Source organism: Elgaria multicarinata, chromosome 1 (genome assembly GCF_023053635.1).
Source record: "Elgaria multicarinata webbii isolate HBS135686 ecotype San Diego chromosome 1, rElgMul1.1.pri, whole genome shotgun sequence".
NCBI classification, from domain to species: Eukaryota; Metazoa; Chordata; class Lepidosauria; order Squamata; family Anguidae; genus Elgaria; species Elgaria multicarinata.
In genome coordinates, this window is record NC_086171.1 from 51484341 (window position 1) to 51508790 (window position 24450).

At 43.8% G+C, this 24450-nt stretch overlaps 1 protein-coding gene across 4 annotated transcripts in view; it reads right to left on the minus strand.

Annotated features, from left to right (window-relative positions):
* The window catches only part of LRRC3B (leucine rich repeat containing 3B), a 66547-nt gene extending 44727 nt beyond the window's left edge, over positions 1–21820 (minus strand). For 2 of the 4 annotated variants that reach the window (XM_063147662.1, XM_063147641.1), the window contains exon 1: positions 21681–21820. The gene's annotated coding sequence lies outside the window, so the exon portion shown is untranslated. Of the gene's footprint in view, positions 1–19396; positions 19608–21680 lie in introns of those variants that run through there. The other 2 variants (XM_063147670.1, XM_063147648.1) reach the window with 1 other exon arrangement.
* Positions 21821–24450: the final 2630 nt, after the last annotated feature.

Here is a 24450-nt window from a genome sequence, read left to right on the forward strand (position 1 = left end):
AGGTATTACATCTAATTTAGTTTTGACTTTTTACTAGAACCTCACTTTTGCTTTCTATCCCAACACAATCTTAATTCTTTATTAAACATTTCCTGTAATCCGTCCTAGTGAGATACGGCAAGTTATGGCCACAGGCATAGCAATCCCATGGTCCCTGGGAGAGTGTCCCAAGGGCCACAGGAAATGGCTGATCTCCCCTCCTGCAGCTGTAGACACTGCTATGACCTTAGTGGGGACAATTCAAGATTGGAGCATTCCCCCAGCAGCTGCCAAGGAACCCCTTGGCATGCTCTTCCAAAGTTGTAACAGTGACCTCAGAAGACGACTTGCAGGATCCTAAATTCTCTCTATTTCCCATCCCAGCCACAACACAGTAGGTAAGTTAGATGAGCCAAGAGCTAAAGCTGTAAAAAAAGAAGAGGAGGAATAGGAGGCATTTTCGCCCCAGTCCTCTTCCTGACTAGCCTGGCTCTTGCCAGCAAGGCATAAGATTGACTGATGGCTCCAATAGAAAACAACCAAAATATATAATACTATGTAGATACCTAGCCACAACAAGAACCTAATTTGGAATTTTCTTCATGCTACACCAGTTACCCAAATAAAACTGGAGCAAAGACAAATTCTGGGTTTCACAGGAGCTGAAGTTACCAATACATCCCAAATACACTTGTGTATCCAAATGGCAGCTTGCCTCCAGAGGATATCTCTGCATTGGAGTAACCTTGTTGTGGCTAATTAAAAACAGCTTTGCTGGCAGACTTTACCAGTGGAATGGAACAAGAATTTGACCTCTGCTTATGTTCAAATATCCAACAATATATCATGATCAATGGAAATACAAGTTTTTGGAAAGGAAAAGGAAAAAAGGTACTCCCAACAACAGAAAAAAACCAAGCCCTTTTCATAGATACAATTTTATTTCAGTCAAACACGTACAAAGATTCTGAACGCTCTAAAGAAGCTGGTGGCTGGCCTGCTTAAAAATCTAACAGAGACCTATGAAAGCTCATACTTTATGCATTCTCTTACTGGGATGATCACAATGATTCTGCAGTAGTTTATCATCTCCTCTGCTATAGCTTTGCCAAGCTCATAATTGCACTTTTAAAAGCACATTAGGGTCATCAGCTATAACAGCTATGCATTTACACTAATTCTCATATACTTATCAGTATATGAGAGTCAGGGTGGCATAGCAGTTAGAGCAGTGGTTCCCAAACTTTTTCTGGTAACCGCCCCCTTGGTTCCACAAACTCATGCCCAGTGCCCTCTACCCTACCCTATAAAATCATTATTCAGAATAGTGGTTTTCAACGACCCACTAAGGAAGATAATAACAATAAAATTCAAAACAGTAACAATTGAATATTTATTCAAAATCCAATTACATTTTTTAGTTTATTCAATTAAACATAATTGATTAACTTGCGATATCATCTTTTCAAAGTCTGATAGTCATTTAGCAAGAATATTATCACATTTAGTAACTAAGGTAGAGTACTTCACTATTCTGTAAATTCTTAATGTGATGGATGGGCTTGATGAAGTGATACCAGTTTCCCAATGTCTGGTTTAAAGTCACTTAACATACCACATTTAGTAATCTGGAGTCGATTTCTTTGCTTGGAGAGAAGTAGGCAGACCACACTAAAACAACATTTCACCAAATATGATGTTGGAAATGCAACCAGGAGCTTCTGAACTCTCCATAGTGCAGTGCAGGACAGTGATCAGAAATTTCCTTCTGTAACCAAAACTCCTGGTACGGAAAAGACCATCTCAAGCGCCCCCCTGCTGCCCCTTTGCGTCTTAGCGCCCCCCCTGCTGCCCCCTTGCCTCTTAACACGCCTCTATGCAATCCCAAGGGGGGCGGTACTGCCCACTTTGGGAAACACTGGGTTAGAGCATTAGACTGGGAGCTTCATCACACCAGCGTTATACTGTGCAATCACTGCAAATTGTGTGCAAAGGACTCTGAAGTTTTCCAGCTTATAATCTGCTTTGATTGCGAAGTACTCCCATGCATCCTGCTTTAATTGTGCTTCTTAGCCAAAAGAAGCGTGGTATTTTACTACCCCTTTAAGAGCAAATCTTTTGTTGTTCTCCAAGCGGCCACTGGGACGCAGGAGGATGATTTGATACGTTTAAACTACAAATTAAACAAATCCTTACATCTGCGTAAGTTTTAAAGATAAAGACATTAAAATTGGCACAGTAATAGATATTAAGAAGGGCTTTCAGCATACCAAATTTGAATCGGATTGGGTCATCCGTTGAGTTTTTACATTTCTCCCCCCCGCCCAAACCCTTTTCCTGGCATGCAAAGGATCTTAGGAGTGCTGCCACCTGGGGTGTGATTTAGCTAACAACAACTTTACGCTATGGGGATAATTCGAGGGAAACGGGTACATGGGATGAAGCTTTGGGACTCAGGAGATCAGGGTTCTAGTCCCCACTCAGGCCATTTCTACACCTGCCGTTTCCCCCGGGATCATCACAGGATCATCCCTGTGCATCCAAATGACACACGGGGGATCCCGGGAGCAGGCAGGGATGATCATTTTCCTGGGATAATCCTTAGGTGTAGAAAGAGCCTCAGAACTGAAGCTCAATGGGTGACTTTGGGCTAGTCACTCACTCTCAGCCTAAGCCACCTTACAGGGTTGATGTGAGGTTAAAAAGGAGAAGAAGGAGATTATGTAAGCTGCCTTGGGTTCCTTGCAAGAGGAAAAAAAGGCCTAATATACCTACAATAATAAAACAAGATATATAAATAACGTCAATGAAAATTATGAAAATTTGTCACAACTGTACATGTAAAAAAAGGAAGTAGTTACAGACGTTCGCAACAGTAACATTACTGATACCAGGGAGTTTCAGAGACTGGTTTAAGGCTCAGATCCTGGTTAACTTTAATCTCAGTTAACTTTGGCACCAATTAACTGCTTAACCATGGTAAGAGGGGACAGGATACAAGGAGGGGGTACATGTTCTTCTGAATGATAGCTCCTAACTGGAAGTCAGCATTATGTCCTTATCTATCCCATTCTGTGGTCCCTTAAGGTTCGCAGGGCAAGCTGGTAGCATCCAATGGCAGTCAGAACAAGGCAAGAAGAAAACTGAGGCCGTAGTTAGACCTAAGGTTTATCCCAGGATTGTCCTGGGGTCAAACCTGTTCATCTAAGTTCCACACAGGGCATCCAGCGCTCAGGCAGGGACGAACCCGGGATGATCCTGGGATAAACCTTAGGTCTAGCTACGGCCTGAATCTTGGATAGCACCAGGTGGATCCTGCTGGATGGAACTCTCTCCTACTACAATAGGAGAATGTTGTCTCAACAAAGAGCTAAAGCCTGTATGTAGGCTGACAAGACCTATAGTGTGGACAGCTCCTCCCCTCCAAAAGAAACTGATTGGACTGTTAAAGGGCCCTTGCCTGGTTTTGTAACCGGAGATTTCTACGAAGCTGCATAGATAAAGGTTCTGCCAGGGACTCATCCTCAGAGTCAGAAGATGTTGGCAGGACTGTGTCCTCTTATCCTACCCCTGAGGAAGTAGCCTATGCTTCATCCTCATCAGAACTCTTTGCTGCACACTGGAAGGTCCAGGACTGGGGTGGGGGGGTCATGAGAGTATCAAATTAATGAGACCTTGGGAGAATGAGGTCAATCAGCCTCCAATAACTCACTACACTAATAAAACTGCAGTATTCTGAATGTCTATGGTTTGTGATAAGAAAAATCAAGTCTTTTTCTGCTGAAACTATGACATAATTAGACTCGCTCAGACCCAATATTCAAATAGCCCTGCAGTTTTAAAATCTTTATGAACTGATTAACAACCGCAACAGACCATAAACCCTAGTACAGGTCACTTCATAAACCACCTTATTGCTTCTTGCACATGTCCTGGGTACTTTCAGTACCAGTCAGCGTAGTACTCAGAGGAGGAAAGCTCTTTCAAAGGAGCTTAACAAGGGGGCTTAACTAAAAAGCCTTTGGTACACTGTTGCTTTCCCACTCTCTACATCTAAGTGATATCTGTGTAGGAAAAGTACACAGCATAGTGTTTTGGAATGGACACACACATTGGGTGCTTGCAATTTATGCTTATTATGCAATTGCCTTGCCACATTCATGGGAGTGGGGGAGAGAATGTCATCATCAATTTGCAGCCCTCAAATGTTTTCTCAGAATAGTTGTTTTTAAATGGATAGTGTCTGTTTTTGTTTGTATTTTATGCTTTTTATGGTTTTAAATTTTGTATATTTCTTTTTAATGTTCACTGTTTTTAACTTTTGTAAGCCGCCCAGAGAGCTTTGACTACGGGGCGGTATATAAATGTAAATAATAATAATAATAATAATAATAATAATAATAATAATAATAATAATAATAATAATAATAGCAGCTTCCATCCCTTTTCTTACCTGAAAAAAAAACATTAAGGAAGAAAAGATACTTAATGGCTGCACAATTCCTTTTGACTGTTGGTACTAGGAGCCGGGAAGCAGCCATGAGCTGCTTCCTGCGGCTCACCCAAGTGGTATGGCAAATGCCATGTGGGTGACAAACGTCATTCTTGGCCACCTGATTATGAACAACAGAGAGTTCATCCTAGTTACCCTCCATTACCTTTGGGAGTCTGTTAGGGTGTTTCTGTTAGGAAGTAAAAAGGGCTGGCTGGTAAATAAAACTTTATCAAGGAAATTTGTCTTGGAACCAACTAAAACCAGGGATCTTTCTAATAAGCAGTGAACGTTGAAACAACTTTTTGAAAGGCAATGCAGCAGACTTCAAATTTCAACTCATTTGCCTTGGGTGAAGATAAATTATGCCTGGGCAAGAATCCTGGTGGCAAAGCTGATACACGAAAGAGTGATGAGGACAGCCAAAGCAATTTTAATTTGTGGTTATGACTCTCTCCATATTTGGTCTAAATAAGGGGAGGAGAAAATCAGAGAGCATGGCATGTTGATGGCATGGGAATCTGTGCCATTGATATATTTGAACTTGAATGCATTAATCTTGGGAAGGTTTTGCAGTGCAAATGTGGAAGACCATTGTATATTGAGGAGCCAGTGGGGCACAGAATTCTCCTGCCCATGTCTAGAGTGCCATCAAGCCTGTTTATTGAGCTGATGGGGCTGTAGCTATGCTAGTTCCCAGGGTGGAGGCTGCTGATGCTGTGCTCGAGCTGGTAGATAAAGACTATGAGAGAATCTCAAGGCCAGCTGAGAGCAGAGATAGAAGCTACCTGTGTTGGGCTGTCTGATTGCTGATTGTTGAGGCTGGCTGTTTTCCAGTCTACAAGAATGGAGAATGAAAGGGAGAGAACAAGGGGATAGAGTATGATTTCCTGGGACCCTCCCAATTCAGACCCTCACCATAGGGCCAGGCGATTGGAACCGTTCATAACTGCTCTTATTTGATTTATGATCTCTGATAAGAGTACAGAGTTCCCAGTCACTGAAGGAACGTATGTTTTACACTTTGAATGTAGTGCCTTGCTTTTTCTTGTTTTATTTGCCTATTTTAGCTAAACCAACTTCTCTACTTCACCCATTGGTGTGCTCATTGCTGCCGAATATCCAAAAAGAACCACTGTTTACTGGCAGTGCCCCTTTAAGACCTTCCACCAAATACTAGAGGCCAGCAGGCAGGGTCCTACTTCTCCCTCTACATAGTCACTAAATGCATGGGGAGCGGGAAAAATGTCTACGGGGGGGGGGGGGCGGGGGGGGGGGCAAGGCACCAGCTTTACAAGGACCAAAAACAAAACAATGCTAATAAAGAACACAAATGAAAATTCATCTATGTCACAAAAAACAGCTATTTACAATTAAGGGAACAATCAAAGGAACAAAAAGCAAAATACTGAACTATTACATAACAAACATGAATTGGACTAAACAAACTAACACCATATAGAATACAAAGATGTACATAATATATATATAAAGACATAAAGATAAAACTGAAAATCTTGAATGATTTTGTGCTTTATTAGCATTGCTTTGTTTCTAGTATGTGGGGGTTAAACCAGGGGTGGGCAACCTTTGTTTTTTTGAGGGCCACATTTCTGCATGGGTAATCTGTTGGGGGCAGTGAGTGGAGCCAAAGTCAGAAGTGGGCAGTGCCAGTGCCAAATGTTCATGCCCTATTTTCTTTCTGCCATCACATTTTCTACGTCTGCCATACATTTTCTCCCCACACCCCTTTCTCCCCACCCAGCAGGCTGCCAGGGAAGGTACAGATTGTTCTTGCCTGAGGTCTGAACTGATTGTATGCAGAGTAGGGATGTATGGGAATTTTGCTTTTGCACAAAAAAACATGCAAGCATGCCCCATACACAACTTCAAATGTGAGCACATCTGTCAAATACATTCGTAAATTGGCAAACACGTGCTTCCATTTGATTTGCGCAAATTTCCAAAATTTACACAAATTTCCTCTTTAGTCTGAATCAGTCCCACTTTCGTATATGGAGGAAATGTGTGTAAATTTCGGAAACTTGCTCAAATTGAACAGGGGAAAGTTATGCAAATTTCACATGCGATTGGTGCTCAATTTGCGCAATTTCCCCATTTACGCAGAGTGGCCAGCAACTGCAAATGGGTATCAGACACAAGACAACAGTCAGGACAATGTTCACAGAATCCTGATAATTTCAACCACTGCTCATTTGCCCATCCCTAATGTAGAGGGCTTTGCAAATTAGGCTGAGGGGCACAAAGAGAAGAAGGCATCTTAGATGTCACAATGGAGTTCTACCCTGATCCCAACCTTGAAATTGTCTTGACACATGTTCTGAACAAAAAAAACCAACTCTGCTAAGACTAAGGCCTCAGCTAGACCTACAGGTTTAGCGTGACGGAGGGGTGGGGATCTCGCGATATTGTTATCGCAAGCTCTCCCCGTTTACGCGCGGTGCACAACGACCTTGGAGGAACAGGACGTTGCGCCCGCCATTTTGTTTGTTTTTTTCTTAAAGGAGAAGAGCGTTTTTTTAATTTAAAACTATTTTTCCCACTCCCCCCACCCCACCCCCAATGGGCGCAGAACCCGTGCGTGGTTCTCCCAGCTCCTCGCAAGTAACCGTGAGGAGCTGGGACAAACTGCAAAGCCCGCCCACACATTCTGCAGGCTTGGGATCATCCCAAGACCGTGGAAAAAGTGGGCTATAACTGTAGGGCTATATCACAGGGAAACAGAGGGATCATCCCTCCATGCTCCCAGGATCCCCTGTGCGTCATGTGGATGCACAGGGACAATCCCGGGGTGATCCCCAGGATATCACCCCATCTAGCTATGTGATATGCAGTCCTCATACCCACATGGAGGCATCTCCCCATAGTCTGCATATGGGGCAATAGCAGTGGAAATGAGAAGTGAATGTTATGGCTTGATCTACCTATGTAGCAGCAAAATATCTGAATTACAAGGTAGATAGATTTGATTTGATATATTAGATTTAAATGGGCGAGAAAGAAGGAGATAAATATGAAAGACCTGGGCTCATATCCCAGCTTGCTTTACACTCTCTCTCATATTTGGAGTCCAAAATATTTTTTTCCATGAGTCAGATTGCCTAGAGACTTGGGGATGTAGGCCTGGTATGAATGAGACATCTAAAACTATTTGTTTTGCAGGCATCGTATCACAGTGCACAATTCTCTGCTCCCTCAGTGGGATCTAAATTTGTGGCTATGTTACTTAACGACTCTCATTTTGTTCTATTGAATGTCTCTATTTTTATACTTGACTAGAGGGCATATCTGATTTATTCAAATCTATTACCTTTGTTTAATTGCTAATTTAAGACATGCTGGGGTATGATCCAGCCCCAATAAGCAGCCCCATTATTTTCATATACATATATATATATATATATATATATATATATATTCATTCTACCACTAAAGTTAGATTTAAAAGTGCTTACTTTTGACCTGAATCATGGTCATTATAATTGTATTTAACTCCCCCCCCTTTTTGCTGTTGTAAATATTTGCAGGTTTTATGCTTTTTCTCTTTCCTTATCCAAGTTCTCTTCTCTCTCTCTCTCTCTGCCTTCACTGCTCTATGTTGGAGCACTCATCAGTATTCCTTATTTAAATACCCCACAGTACCTTAAGGAAACGGAATATTGGCACCACTACAGCACCATGTACATTGATGGTGCTATATAAATAAATAATAATAATAATAATACTAAAATCTCCTCTGACTGGTATGTCGGGTTCTTCAGGAGAGCATATGCCAAGGAAGGATCCTTCAACAGCCTTATTCTACTCCTTTGCAGAACTCTTTCATTGGATATGGTTGTGCCTAGAGACCAATTAGCAACTAAGGCATAGCTGATGAGAATATAATGAGGAAGTACAAAGAGATATACATAGCACTAGGGAAAAGTCTGAGAGGAAGCCAGAATTTAAGAAAAGAGCTGGCGTGAAAGAAGCCTACCTTGAATCAACCCTTGATAGAATTACAGAGTGACTGAAATTGAAGACAAATAGGACAGATGTCTGCAAGGTACATTTTATACTCCAGCAGAGTGAAGCAATTGTACATTTACACTTATATGTTTTTCACTATTGCCTCGCATCCACTCCCTTAAATCACAAATTCACTGTTCAGGGGAAACTCTAACAAAAGATTTCTATAATTATTGGTTCTGGGGCTTTCTGTTCCAATGTGCACTTCTACATCACAAACAGACACCTGCAAGGATATAGGGTTTTTTATTTAATCAATCAAACAGGAATTTGTTGAAATAATGATGAGAAAGTAAAGGCCAACCCTTTTGCCCAGCAAGATAATAGCAACTTGAGTACTACTGTATTCTTTGCCCATCTCCACCAAACGAGACTTTCAAATCTGATAGGCAAGGCAAATATTCTACGTTGACATTTTAACTAAGGTCGTGATCCTATAGCAATCTACATGCAATTAAGTGAGATCAATGAATCATAAATCATTAGTAATCTACTTGGTGGTGGTTTAAAGCAGGAGCTGGAGGTCTGCCTCCCAGCGACTCAGAACTCTGCTCAAACAAGCACTCAGCCACCCACCCCTGCCATATGGGGTGACCAGAATTAGCTTTCCAATCCTTATTACTAGACTTACGAAGATAATATGTATGGAGCATATTCAGAATTGAAAATCTTTTTTAAAAAAATTAAAAAATTACCACTTGATCCTCCCAGAGTGCAGGACACGGAATTGCACAAAATGAGAAGCTTGTCAACCAAGCAGTCCACCATACATGTCTGGTGGGTTACATTCACTTTGGTTGCCAGAGAGCAACTATTCAGCTACCATTCTGTATGTCCCTTCATGAGCATCTTGGCTCAAAAGACCCACATTTTGTCTGGGAAGGTGAGCAAGGGCTCATTTACACCAAGCAGGATATTCCACTTTGAAAGTGGTATGAAAGCAGTATACAAAAGGCAGGTGCCACACTACTGCTTTATAGCGGTATTGCAGTGCACTGCAGGATCTACACTACTGCTTTACAGTGGTACTGAATTGCACTGACAACTTCAATACCGCTATAAAACAGTAGCGTGGCTCCTGCCTTTTATACACTGTTTTCATAGTGGAATATGCTGTTTGGTGTAGATGAGCCCCAAGCAAGGGCAAAGAAAGAGCAAAGGGTGAGCAAGTAAGAACAAGTGAGGGCAGACTGACCTATCAGTCTAGCGGGACGAAGGGGTGAAAATCTCGCAATATTTTTATCGTGAGATCTCCCCCTCTGTTTACAAGCAGCCTGCGACGACATCGGAAGGCAAGAACGTTGCAGCCACCATTTAAAAAAAAATCTTAAAGAAGAACACACAAATGCTCGTGCACAGGAAGGTAGGTTGTTGTTTTTTTAAAAAAATTAAACTTAATCCCCCCCCTTGATGGGCGCAGAGCTCCTGAGGAACTCTACGCTCCGTGCGTGGGTCCCGGCTCCTCGTGAGGGACCGGGACAACCCATGATGCCCGCCCACGTGTTCTGCGGTCTCAGGATCATCCCAAGCGGAAAAAGCGGGCCTAAAGTCTAGGGTGAGATCCCGGGGCAAGGGAGGGATCATCCCTCCCTGATCCCAGGATCTCCTGTGTGTCATGTGGACACACAGGGACGATCCCAGGGATCGCCCCAGGATTTTGCCCTGTCTAGCTATGGCCTAGGACAAAGTGCACTTGCACATTTCTTGCTCCATGCTGGCTGGAGATGCCAAGAGTTGTAACCCAACACATTTGGAGGACATCAAGGTTGGGGAAAACTTTTCTATATGCTAGTATGGGACTTTCTAAAGTTGTAAATATCCAACTTTTCTCCAGTTCCTGAACTAATCAAAACCACATGAAAGTATAATTCTCTCTTTCTTCCTCTCTTGTCTGCTTTTCAATGCCTGTTTAGGGTAACCATATGGAAAGGAGGACAGGATTCCTGTATCTTTAACAGTTGTACAGAAAATGGAATTTCAGCAGGTGTCATTTGTATGCATGCAGCACCTGGTGAAATGCCCTCTTCATCACAACAGTTAAAGCTGCAGGAGCCTTGCCTTCACAGTTAACTATTGAATTGTCATTTTGTTAAACTTTCTCAATGAAACTCTTTTCCTGGAAAAGCTCTGATCTTGCTTCTGACAACTTTATGAGGGCACTCTGTTACCTTTACTAAACAATCCAAACTTGCTGACATGATTACGTATTTGGAAAACATGCTAGTTTCTGAGCCATCTCGACAGCTGCTTGTCCTCCAGCAGACTAAAGCCAGGATTGCAGTAGGAAATGGTTCCTCTAGCTCATTTGAGTTAATTTCCCCCCCTCCCCCTGCCATTTATACTGTGGAAGCCCTTTAGAGAGCCATGTGGATTACTTCAGTTGTGAAACACACAACATTTTTCTTCTCCTGCCACCACTCACTATTCCATGTTTTACAATTGCTTCTATATTCCTGATGTGTTAGAGCAGGAATAGGCAACGTACTGCCTGTGGACAGTAATGTCACTTCAGATACTTCCCTTCATGCCCACCAAGGGACCCTACTCTTCCCATTTTTACTTTAAATTATTTTAATATTTTCTTACTGGCAGCTAGGATTGCTTCAAAGATAGGGTGACCAAATGAAAGGAGGACAGGACTCCTGTAACTTTAACAGTTGCATAGAAAAGGGAGTTTCAGCAGATGTCATTCTTATGCATGCAGCACCTGGTGAAATTCCCTCTTCCTCACAACAGTTAAAGCTGAAGGAGCCCTGCCCTCTTTTGCATCTGGTCATTCTAGTATAGCTCCTGCAGCTTTAACTGTTGTGAGGAAGAGGGAACTTCACCAGGTGCTGCATGAATACAAATAACAAGTGCGAAAAGAAGGAAAACCCCATAGGGGAGTAAAAAATAAGCCAAAGACAAGTGCCAAGCACTTTAATAACCCTTTTACTAATAATATTATTGTAGAAGATTCCTTGGTTCCACCCTTGCCTTTGGCTTATTTTTTACTCTCCTTGAATACAAATGACACCTGCTAAATTTCCCTTTTCAATACAAGTGTTAAAGATTCAGAAGCCCTGTCCTCCTTTTCATATGGTCAGCCTACTTTGGTTCAATGTGAAGTGGTGGCCTCTAGCTGCTGTCACCTAAATCTCCAATGAATACCTCTGGGCTAGTTACTTGTCCTTTATAATTAGCCATGCCAGTCTTTTCCTGATTGTGTCCAGGAAATTCCCAAATTTCCAAATGGGCCCATAAGGTTGCCTCCCCGTGTTAGGACAACAAATGAACAGTTTGCCAACCCTGATTTAGAAATACTCTGAGCATGTGCAAATTTGCATTTTAAACTTACTTAAATCATAACACCTTCATGGCTACAGGAATAAAATGGAGGCCGCTGCCTTCCCATCTCTTGACTATAAAATGTTTTTAAAAATAAAAGTTGCTGCATCCTGGATTTCAGCATGGAGGAACAGCCTTAGCTGCACCACTGCTAGGGGGCACAGGCTCTTGAACCTCACCTTTGTTTTAAAAGTCTCTTGCCTCTGTAGATGCTCCGGGTGGTTCCACATGGACTTATGGCCTAATTGGAATCTACCCAGAGAAGACCCTTCAGTGTGGTGCCCCCCTTTCTATGGAACTCCCTGCCTCTGGAGGTCAGGCAGGAGCAAATACTGTGCTGTTCCCGGCGCCTCATGAAAACAGCTTTATTCCAGGAAACCTTCCTTTATTTTATTTATTTATAACATTTTTATACTGCCCATCAGCTGAAGCTCTATGGGCAGTGCACAACCAAAAATCATAAAATATAACAAGTACAAATTTTAAACATTAAAAAGGTAAAAAGACAATATAGAACCAGCTACATTAAAAACCAGGGAAAGCCTGTGTAAAAAGGTATGTCTTCAGGAGGTGTTTAAAAGATATTATGTTTTCCACCTCCTGAACCACACGAGGGAGGGTCCTCCAGAGGGTAGGTGCCGCCACAGACTCACCAGCTAGTTTTACTGTTACCCTGTTGTTGTTGTTTTAAAAAAAAATTAACATGGTGTTTAATTTCTTTTATCTTTTTTGATCATTTAGATGTGGAACGGTATATAAATGCTGTAAATAAATAAATAAGTAAAATATGGCTGCTGTATGTCACTGTTAAAAATACACATGCTACTAGCTGAGGTGAATAACCCATCAGCAAACAGCAATATGATTCCATTCACAATAGCAGAACATTCCGTCATCCTGCCACAGCATGACTGAAGGGTAGGCCATCTGTTAAAGGAGCATTGTAACAGGAATAAATATTGTGACATCTAAATCAGTACTTATTATTTCATAAAAAGAAAGATGCTGGAGCTCAAGTCCACCCCAAATCCTCGTCTTTTAATTATCGGTGAACAAGGACTGACAGTTGTGGGCACAGGAGATGCTAATTCACATGTTCCAGAACTGAGCATTAAATGTAGGATCCAATGCCAATCCCTGGCATAACTGCAGACTGCCTCACCCACCCTCTTGGCCAGGATGAACAGGGGTTGAGAAAGTCAAAGAACCTGCGATGCTTTCTCCTTTCTATGTTATTTGGGTGTTCTCTCTCCAGCAAAAGAAGAAAGAATGGGGGCCCTTAGCAAGGCACCACAGAGCTATAAAATGCAAGAAGTGTGTGTTCAATTTCTAATATGACCAGGCCCTGGGAAAATAGGTCTCTTGGCTCTGACAACTAACAGCAAGGATGAAACTCCAAAGAAAAGGTATTGAAGAAGCATGGTGGTTAGTCCTGGGGATTGCTACTTTGACAACTTAGCCACCGTAGATAAATGTCATATTGTTCTCTTAACCATCTCTTTTCCTAGCCAAACATCTGCTCAACCTTCCTTATGCCTGATTTAGGGTGAAAAGGTTTCCTTTAACTGAGAACATTCCTCTCTTTTGAAGGCATTCCCTATTAGAAGGTCTATTCAGTCCAAGTCCAGTTTAACAATAAAGAACCATCAGAAGGAAGAGCAGGAGCCTTGAAGTTGCACATCAATAGTACCTGGACAGCAGACTAAGGCCTTTTCTACACCTTGGATTTCCCCCAGGATTGTCCCTGTGTGTCCAAATGACACACAGGGGATCCCAGGGGGCAGGCAGGAACGATCCCTCCATTTCCCCAGGATAACTGGTTGCCCAGTTATCCCAATTTTGCCAGCGGTCCCGCAAGTAGTGGGAGTCAGCAGAGGGAAGGAGACGGGCCTGGGGGAGTCCAGAGACATTGGGGTTGGGGGGGAGCGAGGGTGGGGCTTTCTTTTTAACTTACTTTTCACTGGAGCACAAGTGCACTCCAGCACCTGTTTCTTTAAAAGAAAATGGCAGGCGCAATGGCCCTCTTCTGTTCCAGGATGTCGTGCTTCTGTTTAGACACCTATGGATGGTCCCGGAAGCAGGTAAGTCTGGGATCGTCCCCCCTCCCTCCCCGAAGGCTCTTAGGTGTAGAAAGGGCCCCAGTAAGGCACCCAGGTCACCTGGTCACAGTCTTCTCCACTATAGTGTGATGTACTGTATTTAAATTATAATAATTATTTCTAAATTTGAATTTATATGCAAATTTTATGCAAATTTGTGTCTTTTTTTATCCTCTCTTTTGGTGATGCATGTCATCTTTTTTAACTATTCATAAGTGGCCACCCTATGTATCCCCTCCTTCTTGTTTATTCTGTAAATCATCTATTTCCTGAGAGAGGAACAAGCCATTTCATTATTTGGCCAACATTGCCCTCTCCCTTAACAGGTGGATTCAACAGTTTTGTAGTTCTGACCACTTGTGAAGGAGGCATGCTTTCATGACAGCACTAATAACACGTAAATGCCGTAATGGGAAGAACGTAAATGAATAAAACCTGATATATTTCTGAGAGCTGAATGGCAAAAATGTGCAGGCCTGCCCTCCTATCCCAATGCAGGGCCCTTCAGGTTCAACATAATACAGACATTTTTGGCCCAGCTCAGTGTACAGAACTACAACTGCATGGCGAGTCACTGGGCCATAATTAGAAACAACCATTGCATTCACCAGTCATTGAGCGTTTAATGCTTTCCCCTTAGTCACTGTTAAATAACACGATAACAAGCTTTGGCCTTGACAACACTCTAAATCAAGAGTTATGGTTAAACACTATCAGTTAATTTGACCTGGAAATTCACATCGGGTAATGCTCACAAATACGTAGAAGTTGTAACTGAAAGAGGAAGGGGCTGAAAAGATATTTTATACTGACTTGATACAGGGGCATGACCAGAACAAAAATAGATGATTAGAACAAGAGGCATTTGTACTTGGTCATGACTTCCATATAAAGTAATGATATGTTAACTTAAGTTTTGTTTGCCTGTAAAGACATGTAGAAATGTCCTCACAAATTACGAATGCTTTTTAACACAGAACAGCTTCAATTTATTCTTTGTGCATACTGTCTTTGAACACAGCAAGCACAATCCAAAGATCCTCAAATGTTGTTGATGCTGTACACATGCTGCCATGTGCAAAGATCTCCCTTGCCAAACAGATGGTGCTGTCAATTTTGACAGTACTGATCACCTGCTGGGGAAGGGGAAGGAAGGAGATGCCTCGAATCAGTCTTTTCCCCAAAAAACAGGAGGTCAATGCTGGGGCACGTGGACCAGGATTAATACCTTATTGCCATTTTAACTAAATATGACGAATGGCATAACTGAAAAGTGTGGACATATCTGAAAGCTACGAGCATCAACAAAATGGGTTCACAAAATTGGCTACCCCTCCACCAAGCTATGAGTTGGATCTAAACTGTCAGGTGAATGGGACAAGTTAGCAAACCCTAACTTAAATCCAATTGCTTTCAGTAAGAAAAAAACACAACTAATGTAATCTGGATCCAACTCTATGTGCTTTTCAGAGATCAGTTTTCAGTGAATGCAATATCAGGGTGAACACGGAAAACGTAAACATAAGTAACATGGGCCTCACCGATGGGCAGTTCTCTGTAGAGAACACTATTCTCCTTAGACATACTTTTCTAGGCAGAAGGAAACATCTGTGAGGCACTATCTCTTCCTGAAATGCACTACATAGAGCCAGACTGTAAAGCCCCTGAGGCACCGGTTGTCTGCTTGGGTACAAATATGATCAATTTGAAAGTATAATTTGCATTTCTTATTTCTCCTTGAGAAAATTACTCAATAGGCCCCCATTCCTATGAAAAATGTATCTATGTTTGTATGTTCTTTGACTGGAAACTCTGCTCTGCTATGACATGCTATGTCCTAGTAAACAGCATTTGGCCAGTGGGGCTGCATGTCCGACTCTTGTTGATTAACTGTAGCTATTAAATGCTGTTATATCTGAATTGGCAAGCCATGGTTACTACAGACCATGTTGCCCCTAGACCAAAGTTGTCTAAATTCAGCTTCCAGGTCAGGGTTAGAGGTAAACTGAGATTTGCAGTAATCACAGTTTATCAATTCAGTTGTAATAACAAACTATAGTTCCCATGTTCCAGGAAGTGAGGGGAGAAATCAGAGTGCATAAGTGGGCAGGGCAGAGGGAGAAAGAGGGAGGAAGCATGCAAGCTGAAAGCGTAGATCTCGCAACCAACCATGGTTTGGCCATGAAATCTGTTTCCATGAAGCTTGAGGAGCCAGGGTCCCAACAGAATGGACAGTATGAACAATCTATTTAACTTTCTAGAGCTGGTTCATTAGCATTACATGTGTTCCCTGGCTGATGAATGTGTCTAGCTACTCTTCAGCACTTTCAGTGAGATGAACACAAATGCCTGCTTCCTTATCAGATTAAGGGAAATTACTTTTTATTAACAAAATTGTTCAAAGGCTTGCCAAAGCTCTCACTACATGTTTGCTAAGTAAATTCCAAATGATTTGGAAATTACATTATGTGATTTTGTATTGTTTCCCCAAGGGTTAGGTCCAGATTAGGGTAGACCCATCAAAATCAATGAGCCCTAATTTAGTCATGACTTAAATTCCAATAATTTCAAATAGGTCTACTCAAGGTCTGGATCCAACCCATTAATTCTAGAAACTTCTCCAAGTAGTTAATTCAAAATATTTTGTACAATCTCATTAAGACACCCTCTACCAAAAATATATATATCTTATTATCAGTTTCCTCCCTTCTTTCTGGGTGGGTGGGGAGGGAATGCCCAAAGCCTGATAAAATCCATGCAAAGATATTGATCAGCCTAGAGCCAATGAAGTCAAACTAAGGAACCGGCAAACATTTCTTAAGTGAATTTAATAATTCTATTAAATAATTCTTCTCTTTTCCCCTTATTGTAGTGCACGCACTCACATACTCCAACTAATGAAGGGCATGGTATAGCCAAAGTTTAGCTACAATCCTATACACGCTTATCTGGGTGCAGATCCCACTGAATTCAATGGTGCTAGCTTCTGAGTAGACATGTATAGGATTGCACTGTATGCAACGACAGTCTTCTTTCTTTCATTCATTCATTCATTCGATAACCATCCCACTAAATTCTTCTTTCTTTCATAATCCCACCGCAACCCATACATGTTTCCCATAAATAAGGCAAAGCACATTTATGGGATTGCAAACATAAGCAATCACATTAAGTATTCATTAGTATATTATCTTGTTTAGCCCCAAATGGAGCTGTGATCATGTTTAATTTCTCACTCCAGAAGTTTTGCCTTCAAATGAAAAATTATGACTTGGCTTCTAATTGTCTTCAAGACACGGGTGAAGTTCGAACAAATCTTCAGAGCTCCCTGAGCTTGTTGACTCAAGGGCCCTGGAATTTGGTGTTGTCAATTGAGAATGTTTCACCAATATACCCTCACTAATCATTTCAGGTTATTCATACAACATCACTATGTTTGCACGGAACAAATCACTCCATTGGGTTTACACAGCAGAGATAATTATCCTGCTGTTGTTTATATGATCACTTATCCTGGGTTAAAAGAGCAGGAAGTCAAGAGCTCAACCTGACTGTATGTTTTCAGGACTCTCGCTATCCTCCAGTTCATCCCTTGAATGTGTAAACAAACCAGCAGCTGAGGTGAATTAATGGATTGTGATTCCAGGATAACTGATCACACAAACAAGTCCTCAGTTACAGATGGCCTTGCTTTCCAAAGTCGTTTCACAGCCTGACATTTAAGGGGCTTAGGTAGGTTCAATATACATTGAAAGGTAGGAGAGAAACAAACCGGCCTATGGCACAGGTTAGTCTCTAGCCAACTCCCCATTAGAAGGGAAAGAACAACTCCTGCTCCATCTTCTGCTTACTTCATCCTGAATCTGCGTTCATCACCAGAATATATGCTTATTTTATTTCTTGCAATTAAGTCTTTATTTCCATTATCCCTCCCTTCAGGCACAACATGTGGCTTACTAGTCATCATCTTCCTCAGTATCAAAAAATGAAATTATGGTTTTTACAAAACTGCCTGCAAGATAAAGAAAACTAAATGCTCCAAACACCACAAAATGCTAAATGTCTCTGGAGAGGTAGAACATATTAGCAGTACAAGGGCAAAGGAAATTTCGATTGGAGATGAAGCTTGCTTTTTTTCCCTGTTGAGAGTCAACTGGGATATTGCTCGTTGACTTCAGAGGTCAGGAGGACCAAGTTCAAATTTAATTTTGGGTGCAAGCCACATCCTTCTGAAGATACTGGCAAGTCTCCCATTGACATTAATGGACCTGGATTTCACCCTTTGTATCATTACCAGTTTAACAGCAAATTGGAAATTCAGCCTTTTACTCATATGGAGAGGGAGGAAAGGAGTGCAGAATTTGTTCAAGCATTTATTTAATTATTCTGGCACTCTGAGTAAGATTAGTACTAAACTGGACCTAATAAAAATATCAGAAATTGATACTGTATTAGGTATAGCAAATGTATTATTTATTATTTGTTACATTTCTATGCTGCCCCAATGCTGGGAGATTTCCAAAAGGAAGAGGTCAATTTATAACACCACTTATCTATTCTGTTTTTTGTCACCAAACCACACACTAGTTTGCACCTGTCATTTACAGTCAAAAAATGGAAATCTTAAGCTAAAGTTAAGCATCCAAATAGTTCTATCTCAAAAGAAGTTCCAAAAATTCTCGTTTTCAACATGCCCACAGCACAGACTTTGCAAGACATGTAAATGTTGCAATACCATCAGAGCTGGTTTTATCTGAAGTTTTCTGTTCAATGTCTTTCTTTCACGGCATCATTATCTAAAGCAGTTCCAAGAATACACTTTTGTTTTCTGAAAAAATATAATTAGCTATATTTCCACTACTTCTTGGGTGCAAGACGTTTTTGGTTTTGCTGTGTTATGTTTACTTATGTAGTTTGGCCATTTCCCCACCCCACTCTGAGTTAGGCAAACACTGAGCACAATTAACACATTTTATTTGGTATTGCTATGTTCTCATTTTCTCAAAAGACTGCCTGGGAATACACAGACTTTTTCAAAAGGTATGGAATTTGGGAGCACACACACATATAAATGCATAGAGATACACCATGTCAGTTTCCACTTCCTTGGAATCTCTGCACCTTTTCCTATTCACAGCCATGAAATTTCAGATTTTAAGGGCAGGACCACAGTGTCCTGATCAGGGCATTTCACCGCCTTTGAGGCATATGCGAGTGTGTGTGCCTTTAGGTGCGTGTGTGTGTGTTTACCCCCCTGCATCGCAGTGTATCTTTTAACACACTCTCTTGCCCTTCCAATACTGGAGCCCCCAAGTAGGGGGCGAGGGAGTTAGGTGAAATAATGTACAAAGACCAAGGAAAGGGGGGAAGACCCCACCCGTGCCTGCATCCCAAGTTGGGCGAGGGCTCTCTTCTAACGGATCGCCACCCCACCCCCGAGACACACGAGAGGGGCGTCCGAGTGCCTTACCGGTTGCAGCAGCGGAGTGACTCAGGAGGAGAGGAAGGCGAGGCGCAGGCAGGCAGGCAGGCATGGAGAGCTGCAGCTTGCAGAGCGGAGCCTTTGCGCCTCACCTGGGAGTCGCCGCTGCCGCTACTGCAGCCCGGATCACAGCTCTGGCTGCCATTTGTTGCACGCCTGCCCGGGGAAGCCGCAAGCGAGGCATTTAGGAAGTGCCGCTCCTTCCCATCATGATCCGTAGCAACAGATCCTGGCTAAGGGCTTCTCTCCCCACCCCAGCCTTCCGCTCAGTGTGGCAAAATCCCAAGGCAAGCCGAGGCGCTCCCCACCGCTCGGCTCGGCTGCTCGCTCGCTCTTCGCCTCATGTTGCGCTGCCAGCCGGCTGGCACGTCCCAATCGCTCGCGTACTTGGCTTCTCGCACCCCCCGAATGCTGATCGGCGGCCGCCGCGGCGTCCTGCAACCCGGGCGTGGCAAAAGCAGCGCCTTGGTAGAGATGAGCGACTTCGATTCGCTCTGCTGCGAAGGGTGGGTTGGGGCGGGGGGGGGGGGGCGGACTCGGTCGCCTCGTGCGCTCTACAGGTGCCGCCGCCGCCGCCGCCGCCGCGATCTAGGAGGGCTCTTAAAAAGCATTCGGTAGCCGCCCCTCCCCCCTCCGGCGCCACCCGCTGGGGGCGTTTGTATTCCGGGGGAAACCGCGATCCCCGCTGCCCGGCGAGGCGCGCGCACAGCCTCTGCGATCAAGGAGATGACTTGCTCGGCGGTGCAGACACGACCCAGGCAGCGGGAGTTTTTCTGGACGTGCGGCAAGAGAGTCACGGACTCCGAGCGTCTGGCGTGGGAGGCTCCCCCACCCCTGCCCCTGGGAGCGTCTGCAGGAAAGTGACGCGGCCATGTGCCCCCTCCAACGCGCCCTTCCGACGGGGGCATCCCTCGCCTCGCCTCCCCCCCCCACAGGAAATGGGGGCTCCTCTGTCCATCCTGCCATCCCGACCCAGGACTCGACTCTGCCCTGCCATGTCGGGCGCTCTGTTGTCTCAGCACACATCGTTGCTGTGCCGTGCAAGCTCCGCCGTTGGTTTGGATTTTCACTTCTCTCGGACTAGATCTGGCAGCCCCAAATTAGTTCTAAACGTGCTGGGAAGAAGTCGATCCCCTTGAAAGTAAAGAGATTTGCTGTCAGGCTTTAGCTTCCTACTCTTCCGGCTTTAAACCTCTCCTCTTAACCCAGCCTTTCGACCAGTTTTTCTGCAGATTCACCACCACCACCACCACACACACACCGACGCTCAGCAAACTCATGCTCCTGTTGCTCTCGCGGCCCCAGCTTTTGCTTGTCGTTTAGGCACCTCTCTCCTTCCCCTCCCCGGCAGATGTTCTACTTTGGCTGGATTGTAGAACAGCCTCGCCCAACCCAGCGTCCTCCAGATGTGCTGGACTTCAACTCCCATCAGCCCCAGCCAGGTGACGATGGGAGTTGTAGTCCAAACGGCCACGCTGGCTGGGATTGATGGGGGCTTGTGGTCCAACACATCTGTAGGGCGTCAGGTTGAGGGAGGCTGCTATAGAAAATGCAGGGTTTTTCCCCATTCCCATGCAAAAACACAAAATTGTATAGAAGGGGAGATTGCAGCCACACGTCTGCAATCTCTCTCCCTTCCACTCTCTCTCTTTTTTTAAAAAAAAAACTGGTTATTTAAATGATGCAGCTTTATCTTTCTAAGCTCCCTCAGAAATAGTATATGCGCAGATCAATTCTCTTCAGTCAGTTTTCAAAATGCACCGGTGTGGGGGAGGGGGAGGAGGCGAGGACTTCGATTTTAGAGGAGGGGGGAAATCTGCATCCATATTACCCCCGATGGAAGATATCTTTTCGTACCCCGCGTGAGCAGCAATCTTTTTGGACGCCAAATTGAAACCCACCCACCCCTAATGCACCTTCCTACTCCCTTCCTTCAACCGAAGCTTCCTCCGTGCGTTCCATTTTTATCAATGCACAGCAACTTCAAAAGATGTATATGGGTGGGGGGAGGGAGATTACTAGGCAACGATGCAGTTTACAGAAGGGGCAGATCCTGCCTCCACTAATTCAATCCGTTTGCATAGATGTTCAATGCAACATTGAAAGCCGGCTGGTTCTCCCAGTCACCAGCCCAGCCCTTTCCGTGAGCCTAGCAGCCAAACCACCGTCGGGAATAAACGATCGCCGCGGGAGCAGATGCTCTAGCAAGGAGGAAAAAAGAGCGCGCGCCCATTCCTGACAGGAAATGCAACAGGCGGCGGCGGCGGCTTACCTTTGCCTAAGTCTTGCGCCCTCCCCGCCGGCTGGTCCACGCAAGCAGAAGAGTGGTTGCTGTTTCGGGAGGAGGAGGAAAGAAATGGCTACTCAAGGACTGCCCCCTTCGCCTCGGCCTGTTCAAGAGCCTCCCCGGGGCCAAGAGAGAAGGTCTTTACGCGACTGACTGACATCTTAAATCCGCCAGGAGGGGAGGAGAAGGGTCGATATAATTTTTTACCCCTCACACTCGCCCTTGGGGCGGAGGGTGAAGAGTGTGCTGAGGGGGTTTTCGTGAGGGAGTGGGAGGCAAGTCTTGCTCTGCCCCGGGGTCAGGAAGGCAGTTGGGATTACTATTTCTGGGCGAAATGGAGAAGTTAATCTTCACTCTCTGGCCTTCTGCAACTACAATTCTGCATGTTTATTTATGTGTCAATAATTGTTATCCGATTTACTGGCCCTGAAATGAGCCCCCAAAGTAGCTCATAATAAAAGAGAGGAGGTGGTGGCGGTGGCAGGGAATACAGTAAAATCCTGTTAAAAGTACAGTAATGCAGAGTAAAGAATAAAATTAATCAAAGCACAATCAGTGGGAGGAAGCAGTTTTAAATATCAGATCAAAAGCTAGGGAATTTTTTTTTTAAAGGGAAAGAAAGAAACTTTCAACTGATGAAAATACAGTAAACTCACATAAAATTAGCTCCCTAAAGTGCAGAGGTAGAAAACCTGTAGCTCTCCAGATTATGTTGGATGACAATTCCCTTAATTCCTATCAATTGGATGTGCTGTCAGGGGCAGCTAGGATTAGGATTCCAACATCTGAAAAGCCACAGATTTTGTTCCCTTACAAAATCACCACAACGTTGCCTGCCACCAGAGCAGGTTCCATGGAGGTGGGACATGGCCTGTGATGGTTTCCAGGGAGGCAATGTGGCCCTCCCACCCCAGGACATTGCCCACTCTTGATCTACATAGCAAACAAAGTTCTACAAGTGATGGTCCTAAAACAGCACCGTCCACACATAAGAGGGAGCAACCTTGGGGGAACCCTACGTTTTACAGATATACAAAAATACTTTAGAGGAAGAAAACCTAAGGGGGTGGGAATCAAACAGCAACCCAATTAAGACTATGCGTGCTTAATATTTATGGAATTCTGGCTGACGGTTGGAGAAGAATCTACTACCCCTAGAAAACCAGGAGCGCGGGGGGGGGGGGCTGGGGCAATGGAATGCTGAAAACGCAAACGGGCACTCAGCCTTGCAATATTTTGTTGGAGGTCCATCTTGTTAAGCACTAGTCTGCCAATCTATTGTTGTCTTTATTAAAGAGAAATTTGGAAATGGCTTTGTGATTGCCACAAGAGCCAGCCAGCCAGCACTCTGCACTGCTCTATTGGGAGAAGTTGCTCTGGGTGATTGTGGATGCTTCCAGACAGAGAACTCCTAGCACTACCAATGAGAAGGCATTGTGCAGCTATTCCAACTCTTCTTTCTTAACAGATAATCTGCAGTAGAAGAAAAGATGGAATATGTGGTGGAAAAACATGGGAGGGTTAAGATTCGAAGACTGGATCCCCCTCCCCATAAAATTCTATGAATGAGACAGGGCAATGGCACCATAAAAAGTCTCATCTGGACTTTTGGTCTCATCTGGTTGCACAGAATCAGCATTCCGTGCAACCAGTCAGGGAAGGTGTCAAGGGTAGGCATGGTTGGGCACCTGTGGAGGGCCCTCACTCCAGCAGGGGCCCACTGACAAGAGCCCCCTGGAGTTGTTCCTCAGCTTCTCCATTGCAACCTCTTACCTATCTATATATATAAAATAGGTAAGATAATCCTTTACTGTTAAAACCTTTTAGTATTTTTAATTACTGTAATCATGCTTTGTAGAAATAACTGTAAATATATTTTTATCTTGTATATATATATGGGGGGGGGGGGAAACCATTGCAACCTGCTTATTCACCTACTTGTTGTCCTGGCCCAGATAACGGACATGGTGAGGAGGAGGAGCAGATGCTCCTTGCTCACTGGCTCTCTGCCTGTCAAGCAAACAACTGGTGACAATGATAAGAAAGAGGATGAGGAGCAAGACAATGGCTGTGAGAGGGTAGACTCACTGAGGGACAGAGCCCATTGAGGTTGTCTTGCCCAAGGGCCTTCAAAAATCTGGAGCCAGCACTGCAAATAGCTTCAACTGGAAATAAGAAGAATCAGTTCCTGAACCTGATCTGTAAACTACTCCTAGCACTACCAATTAAAAGACATTATGCAGATATTCCACCTTTTCTTCCTGAATGAGTTTTTTTATAGAAAGAAAAGAGATGGAAGGAGCAGTGGGCTATAACTGGGAGGTGACGACATAGAATCATAGAAATGTAGAGTTGGAAGGGGCATATACGGCCGAGTCCAACCTCCTGCTCAATGCAGGAATCCACCCTAAAGCATACCTGACAGATGGTTGTCCATCTGCCTCTTGAATGCCTCTAGTGCGGGAGAGCCAACAACCTCCCTAGGTAACTGGTTCCATTGTCGTAATGTTTCCTGTAACTTGAGCCCATAATTCTGTGTCCTGCTGTCTGGGATGATTGAGAAGAGATCCTGCCCTCCTCTGTGTGACAACCTTTCAAGTATTTGAAGAGTGTTATCATGTCCCCTTCAATCTTCTCTTCTCCAGACTAAACATGCCCAGTTCTTTCAGTCTCACCCGATAGGGCTTTGTTTCCAGACCCCTGATCATCCTCGTTACCCTCTTCTGAACATGCTCCAGCTTGTTAGCATCCTTCT